Genomic DNA, 7342 nt, shown 5'->3' with positions numbered 1-7342 from the left:
CTCCAAATGAGGGTGGAGATCTCTGAATATTGGTGGAGATGTATGTATGTATGTATGTATGTATGTGTATATGTATGTGTATATGTATGTATGTATGTATGTATGTATGTATGTATGTATATGTATGTATGTATGTATATATATATATATGTATGTATGTATGTATGTATGTATGTATGCATGCATGTATGTATGTATGTATGTATTTATGTATGTTTGTATATACATACACACACACACACAAACACACATACACATGTGTGTGTGTGTGTGTATAAAACATAGAAAATGGGAAAAGTTAATGCCAGTGTTAATGGGCATTATATTTCCCCTACATACATGCATTATATATATACATATTTCCCATTAACTCTGCATTATTTGTGTGCAAGATTTTGAAGTAAGTCACTTACTGTCGGTTGAGTGAGTTATATTGTTTTATTATTTGGATTCTAGAATATGTATGCAACTGGATTAGTTTTCTGTTGCACTAAGATGTAATAAGCACCTTAAAAAACATTTCTCTATATACATACATACATACATACATGTATATGTCTGTATGTATGTATATGTATGTATGTATGTATGTATGTATGTATATATATATGTGTATATGTATATATGTGTGTGTATATACATCAATAAACACACACATTTGTGTGTCTATCTATGTATGTATGTATGTATAAAAAGAGATCTTGTGGATTGTGGAGATTAGTGGAGATTTAGGATTTCATTGTCATGCCCTTGTGATTGCTGCATTATGTTGTTGTTTCTTTGTGATCTCTTCATCTCATTGTTGTAGCTTTGTGATCTCTACATCTTATTCATTTTATTGTACTTAATTTGATGAACATTGTATAGGAATTTATAATCAACCTAGGTAATTAGTAGCTAGACCCATTTATCTAGGTTATGACTTGTTTCTTTCTAAAAATATATGCTATGATATGTTTTTGTAAAATTTCTTGTGAACTCTACCCATTTTTCTTGGTCTACATTATTTGTGTCCAAGATCTTGAGGTAAGTCACTTAGCACCTTAAGAAAGATATCTCTGTATACATGTATGTATGTATGTTCCCTTGTGATCATTGTATTTTTTTGTCATGCCCTTGTGATCTCTATGTATAAAGAAGAGTTTACCCATAACCAACCATGGTTAAGGTTCAATGTGATGGTTAGAGAAAATAATGAAACTGAAGTAGTACAAGCCTATTAGCTTGAATTTTCCTATCCTTGCCCAGCCATATTTAAAAAGGGATCTTAATTAATGTAGTTTTTTCTCCCCTAACACAAGGATGAAACTAAAAAGTGAATCAAAATGGAAAAATAGCAATGGGATTCATTTTCTACCAATGTTTTTTTTGATAATTCAGCAAGCTATCACAATTGTGATGGCTTGTTCTAATGAATAGTAATCTCATTAAAAACATTTTTTCTAGATACCTATCACTATTTCAATGAACTATTTGAACAGATAGTCATTGCTTGCATAACATGTCTGTCGCATAACTGTTGCAATTGTGATAGATAGCTCTAATGGCTAGCCATCAATCCAATGATAGAATAGAAGCTTAGACTATCGCAAGTGTGATGGCAAGAAGATGAACTCTTTCCCTTTCTAGTTCCAAGTTACAACACCTTTATCTATCATAGTTGTGACAAACGCCCTTGCCACTACAATTTATGATAGCAAAAGTTTGATGCCCATCTAACAGGAGCTAATTCAGGGTATTGTCGCTTGGGTGATGGGTGGCTGTCACAATTGCAACAACCTTTTGTTTTAACATGGTCACAAATGTACTCGTGCATGGTGTCAAATTAGGCAACATAGTTAGGATAGAAATATTGATTAGTTCCAAATATTTATATGCAAGACAAAATTCAAATGGACTATGGTTAGTTGAACTATGAATTGCCCTATTGTAGCTATGTTGTACATAAAAAAGGCTTTCATCTAATGTACGAGGATGTTTTGAGAGATACATACCCAATATTTGAATGATTGTGTGATTGAAAACCTCAGTTTGACCATCTATCTAAGGATGGAATGCAATAGACTTTATTAATTTTGTGTCCATCATTGCCCATAATGAAGAACAAAACCTACTTAGAAACTAACTATACCTAATAATACTACTTGGTAGACCAAAATGAATCCAAACATGTTCAAAGAATATCTTTGTAGTGTCTTCTATAGAAATTAGCTTTCTATGGGCTACCAAGATTTCCATTTTTGAAAATCTATCTACTACAATATATACACAATCATGTCCATGTCTAGTTGTAGAATTGCAGACATGAAATCTATAGAAATTGAATGCCAAGGCTTTTCTAGAATTGGAAATGGTAGATATAAACCATACTTATGAATTGCAAGCTTTTTAATGGCACATCCTATACATTCTTGAATGTATGCAATCACTTTTTTTTTCATTTTTTTCCACTAAAGATATCTTTGAAGTATAGTAGTAGTTTTACCTATTGCAAATTCATTGTAGTAAGCTTCCCATATTAATTTCCTATGTTCTATCTTAACTACATATATTTGGCCAATGTGGAAAAGTATTACATCTTTCAAATAAAAATAATTCACATGTGTACCTTCTATAAGCTGAGTATATACCTTATAAAATTCATTATCATGTTCATATAGCCAATTTCAATTTTCTATTTGGTGCCCACATGATTCTAACACCATAAGTATTATTGCAATTGGGGGCTACTAAAGAAATCTTCTACCTTATTGGTGCTTCCCTTCTTATGACAAATTTTGAGATGAAATTGTTGAAGATAGGATGACCACATTTGATGTCTATCATTCCATAATTTTCCTTTTTTTTGCAAAAATAGAAGGCATTTTTGATCTCTATGGATGATAGTTTCCTTTCCCAGAATATAATGCTTCCATTGTTTGCAAGCTTGAACAATGGCATATAATTCCTTATCATAGGTGGGATACCTATGTATTTTATCAAAAAATGTTTCAGTATGGTGGGAAATAGGATGTTTATGTTGCATAAGGACTACTCCTAGGATATATTTTGATGCATTAGTTTGTATTTCAAAAGATTATTGTAAATAAGAAATATATAAAATTGGTGTTGAGCATAACCTCTATTTTAACTGCTCAAATTATTGTTGATGAGAACCTATCCATTTGATGTTTTCATGAATTCCTCCTTGTAGTGACTAATTTATAGGCCAAGACAATTGTGAATACCCAAGCACAAACCTATGATAAAAGTTAGCAAACCCCAAGAAGCTATGCAACTCAATGAGATTCCTTTTAGAAGGCCAATCTTTAATTACTTATATCTTTTCATGATCAACATGAATTCCCTTACTATCAATAACATAAACCAAATATGTAATACTTTGCATACCAAAAGAGCATTTTTCTTTGTCAGAATACAATCCATAGTCTTGCAAGGCATAAAATTCTTGTTCCACATGTTTCAAATGCTCTTCTCAAGTCTTGCTAAAAATGATAATGTCATCTAGGTACACCACTACAAAATAACTACTGAATGGTTTGAGTGCACCATTCATCACCCTAATAAATGTGGCTAGAGAATTTGTGAGGGAAAAAGGAATTACTAACCATTCAAACAATCCCTCCTTATATTTAAAAATATTCTTCCATACATCTGATGGATCAATAGGCACTTGATAGTACCCTGATTTTAAATCAATTTTAGTGAAGAATTTTCCCCGCTAATTTGGTCCAATAGATCATCTATCCAAGGATCTCAGTATTTTTTTTTTTAATAGTTATCTTATTCAATGCTATATAATCAATACAAAGTCTTTGTGTTCCATCCTTTTTCTGTACAAGTACAATTGGGCAACCAGAAGGAGATGGGCTTGGGTGAATATGCTGCTTCTAAAATAGTTCTTGTATAGGGCTTTTGATATCATCATTTTTTAACACAGATATCCTATATACTGGCTGATTAGGAAATGACATATATGGAATCAAATTGATATAATGTCTAACTTGGTAGTGTGAGGGTACTCCTACTAGTAATTCAAACACAATTTGATACTTTGTTACAATATGTTCCATTGACCTTTTCTATTTTTTTGTGATGGATATGGTGCTATGGGAATTACATACTATTTTTTTCTTCCTTAGGACGAATAATTAATTTAAAAATGTACCAATTTGGGAAATCAATCTTCTACAATGTTTTTCACTAATTAAAGATGTAGAGTGAGTAGGATTTACCTCTAGTATTCAATACTTTTGTTCACCCAATTTTATTATCACACTTTATGGCCTAGATTTTAACACCACATGTTGTTGATACATGCATGGTTGGCCCAATACAATATTACACACATTAAGAGGAGTTACATAAAAGATCATCTCATCTTTCAATATTTTTATAGAATATGAAATACAACAATTCTTGTTTACTTGAAGGTCTCGCCCTTAGCTTACTCATCCCATAGAATATGGGTGTGGTTGTTGTGTTGTCTTTAGATTTAGTTTTTTTACACTCTCAATAGATATCAAATTATTTTTGATACCACTATCAAAAGTAAAATGCAAATCTTTTCCTCCTAGCCATATTTATGAATGAAATAATCTCTCTTCATCATCCTAAGAAAATACCTTTGTAGTGTCAATGAATTTTTCATCTTACTTTTGTTTTCCAAAATCCATCGCCTTCTATTCAATAGTTTCTTCATGGATTTCCACCATCAATTTCTTTATAGTTCTACAATCTTTAACTTTTTATGAGAGGGACTTTTGGGGACTTCACATGACATACCAAATTCTTAGCCTATTTTCTTCAAACCCCATATTTTTTTTGTTGGTGAATTTTGAAATGGCTTGTTGGATATTTTTTTCCCTATATGATTATTACCTTCACATTTCCATTTTTTGTTCATTGGATTCCCTCCTCCCTTTTTGTTTGTACTTACCTCAAATTTTGATGCATATTTGAAAGCACTAGACAATGTTTCTATATTCACAAAATCTATTTCAGTTTGGATTTATCTATGAATAACACTTATGTACTTCAAAACTTGATTCTTTCTGAGTTTTTGAGACCAAGCTTTGTAGAGAGAGAATTAAACATATTAGTGTACTCCTGAATTGATTGGTCCTTCTTCTATTGAACTAATTTCCATTTCATATATTTTTGTTCATAGGTATCTTTAGGTTAATAATCTTGTTTTATGTACTCCGCAAAATATTCCCATGTGGGTGCACTATCAAATAATACAAATCCAAATTCATCTTGCACTACTTGGGCTTCTTTAGTTTTTGCATAAACTTGCAATGCCAACTTCACATGATTTTGATCTTTAAGGAGGGTGAAGGTGATTTTTTCAATATTTGAAAAATTATTAACACAAAAGTACCTCTCCAATTTTGACAATCAATCATCAATAATGTCTGCATTAATTTTCCCTTGAAAAGTTGACATACTAAAATTTATCTATACTTTAAATGGAGTTTGCCCACCAAATATTGAATTCCTTAGATTGGCTTGTAACTCTTTTTTTCTTGACATCAATGAAAATTACTTCATCATTTCTTCACATTTTTTATTCAATGGATCTTCCTCTATTATTTTGAAGGATTCTTCTATCTCATAAACCTATTGTTTTTTCATTTGCAATTATGCATGTCTCAAAGGAAGATAATCTAAAGGATCTCTCATAGCCAATCACAAGCTTTGGCAAGATAACCACATACGGTGGGACATATGAGAGTGAACAATGTTTGATACCACTGATTTGAATTATGATTTAGGATTAAAAAACCTTGTGTGATACCTATGGTATTGTTAGTCCTAATGTGAATAAAACAATTTTTGGAAAAAAGATTATACAAGCCAAAATGTTGTTCATTTCATTCAAAATTTAAATTTATACAAATTATGATGAACCTGGAGGGACACTAACATCCTTTAAAAAAGAAATGAACAATCCATATTTTTGCCCTCATTTTTCACTACCCTTGTTTTGTTGTATTCAGCAGTGAAAAACCATAATGTGCAATCCAAGTAATTTCAAATTTGGTAAAAAAACCCTAGGTAAAAAATTCACCAAATAACCTTATGCCTTGCCTTGTTTGACCCTAGCCTTTGAAAACTTTAGAAAGTATTATTTCAAATAAATTTTGGTGGGTACAATTTTTATCCTAAAGGTTTATTTACATAAGCATGACCTTTTAATCTTTTGATAAACCTTATAAAGTTTTCCTTAATTGCATTATTATATTTGAAAAGGTCTTGTGTAACATAGATTTTGTGTGACCATTGATCTTGATTAGATCAACGACCATCACATTCCTACAATAAGAAGATGCAGGGTTTTTAAACAATGTAGGAATGTGATATGATGACACGTAGCCCTTCCTGTCATTCCAGCCTCAATGCACCACAAAAGGTTTGTGGTTGTCAGAGCTAGTTAGACCTTCTTATAGAGTTGTTAGTGTTCTCATGAACATTTCGAAATTCTTGCAATACCATTGGCTCGTTCTTTAATGAAGGTACTATTCTGTAGTTTAGAGTTTCTAATCATTGATCTTGCAAGGAATCAAGGGCTAGCGCATGCCCACAATAATAAAGTGCACAAATGTTATACATTGCGGGGAAGTGCCAATGTGACACATGGCATAGTGTGACACATGCTAGAGTACAAAATTTTATAGCAGTTTCAGTGAAATTGCAGAGAAAATTGCAGAGAAAGAAGGGAAAATTTAGCGAGTAAGTAACCAGTAACCATAAGAAATCTAGAATTTACTGTTGTAAGAGTTTAAAAATTTTAAAAGATGCCTCCACAAAAGGAATTTTCTAGGAAAATTGATTACTTAAAGAGGATTGTGCATGATGATTTTCTAGAACAATTTTCCTTATTAGTAAATGAAATAACTAAAGGGAACTCATTCCTAATAACCTTAGGATAGTTGTCACTGAGGGTTTCTATGATAGGGCAAACTAGGTAAGAGATGCCCAAGTATTTATGGGAGGTTTGCAATTGTTCAAAAATGGTTTTCAAAAAGGAATTTAGATACCCCCATGAGCAATGTCTAGGTATTCGACATTGGAAAATTAATAGTCCCTACAATTTTCTTTGATAAGTGATCTATTGACTAACCTAGCTAAGAAATATGATTCTATTACAAGTTGGGTGAAGAATCATTTTGGAGTGAATCTTTCTAGGGTTTGCCCTGAGCTTCTTAGTGAAGTTTTTAACCTTAACCCTAACCATGTTGTACATGAAATCATTGATATGGATGATTTGTAAGCAAGATATGATGCACAAAGAATATATGTGAGGAAAGGGAAATTATAGGAGCATGTTGCTGAGGTT

The sequence above is a fragment of the Cupressus sempervirens genome, chromosome 10 (genome assembly GCF_028749045.1).
Source record: "Cupressus sempervirens isolate cs-2001-9-10 chromosome 10, ASM2874904v1, whole genome shotgun sequence".
NCBI lineage: Eukaryota > Viridiplantae > Streptophyta > Pinopsida > Cupressales > Cupressaceae > Cupressus > Cupressus sempervirens.
The sequence above is the reverse complement of the archived record's forward strand: the minus strand, read 5'-3'. Positions refer to the sequence as shown.